This window comes from Numida meleagris, unplaced genomic scaffold (assembly GCF_002078875.1).
Source record: "Numida meleagris isolate 19003 breed g44 Domestic line unplaced genomic scaffold, NumMel1.0 unplaced_Scaffold671, whole genome shotgun sequence".
Taxonomy (NCBI): domain Eukaryota; kingdom Metazoa; phylum Chordata; class Aves; order Galliformes; family Numididae; genus Numida; species Numida meleagris.
In genome coordinates, this window is record NW_018364886.1 from 22,242 (window position 1) to 23,334 (window position 1,093).

A 1,093-nucleotide genomic window follows, 5' to 3' on the forward strand; every position below is an offset into this window, starting at 1 on the left:
AAACAGGGTTATACTGGGTTATGGTGGGATTATACTGGGTTTTATTGGGATTAAAGTGGGTTGTACTGGGATTAAACTGGGTTATATTGGGATTAAGGTGGGTTATACTGGGATATGTTGGGATTAAAGGGGGCTATACTGGGTTATGGTGGGACTAAGTTGGGTTATACTGGGATTAGGCTGGGTCATACTGGGTTATGGTGGGATTAAAATGGGTTATACTGGGTTATGGTGGGATTATGTTAGTTTAACTGGGCTTCTGATGGGATTAACTGGTATTATGTTGGTTTAACTGGGTTTCTGATGGGATTAACTGGGATTTAACTGGGATTATGTGAGTTTAACTAGGGTTCTGATGGGATTAACTGGGATTATGTTGTTGTAACTGGGGTTCTGATGGGATTAACTGGGATTATGTTGGTCTAACTGGGGTTCTGATGGGATTAACTGGGATTATCTCAGTTTACCTGGTGTTCTGATGGGATTAACTGGGATTATGTCGGTTTAACTAGGGTTCTGATGGGATTAACTGGGATTATGTTGGTTTACCTGGGGTTCTGATGGGATTAACTGGGATTATGTTGGTTTAACTGGGGTTCTGATGGGATTAACTGGGATTATGTCGCTTTAACTGGGGTTCTGATGGGATTAACTGGGATTAGGGCGGGATTAACCGGGATTACCGCCCCCGCAGGCCTTGCAGCGCGAGCTGGGGCCGCTGGTGGGGGCCCTGGTGGGGCTGCTCTGCTCCCCCCCCCCCAGGGGCACCCGGACCCCGAGGACGCGGAGCAGTGGGGGGGGAATGGGGAGGAGGGGCCCAGCCCTCGGCACAGCGCCGCCCAGGTGAGCCAAAATCGCGGGATTTCACCCCAAATCTCAGCCCCCTCCCCCCACTTAACCTCCCCCCATAGAGATCACCATGGGGGGGGAGGGGAGCACGCCGGCCCAGGTGACCCAAAACCGCCTGAATTCGCCCCAAATCTGAGCCCCCGCCCCCCCCCATAGAGACCAGCACAAGGGGGGGGGGAGCAGCCAGGCCCAGGTGACCCAAAATCGCGGGATTTTGCCCCAAATTTCAGCCCCCCCCCCCAAA

The 1,093-nt window shown here is 52.6% G+C and overlaps 1 long non-coding RNA gene across 1 annotated transcript in view; it reads left to right on the top strand.

The window, feature by feature from the left end:
- LOC110391957 overlaps positions 1-1,056 on the top strand; it is a 7,594-nt gene extending 6,538 nt beyond the window's left edge. The window contains exon 3 of the long non-coding RNA XR_002434193.1: positions 695-1,056. This is a non-coding gene — a long non-coding RNA (uncharacterized LOC110391957). The remainder of the gene's footprint in view (positions 1-694) is intronic.
- The last annotated feature ends 37 nt before the right edge of the window (positions 1,057-1,093 follow it).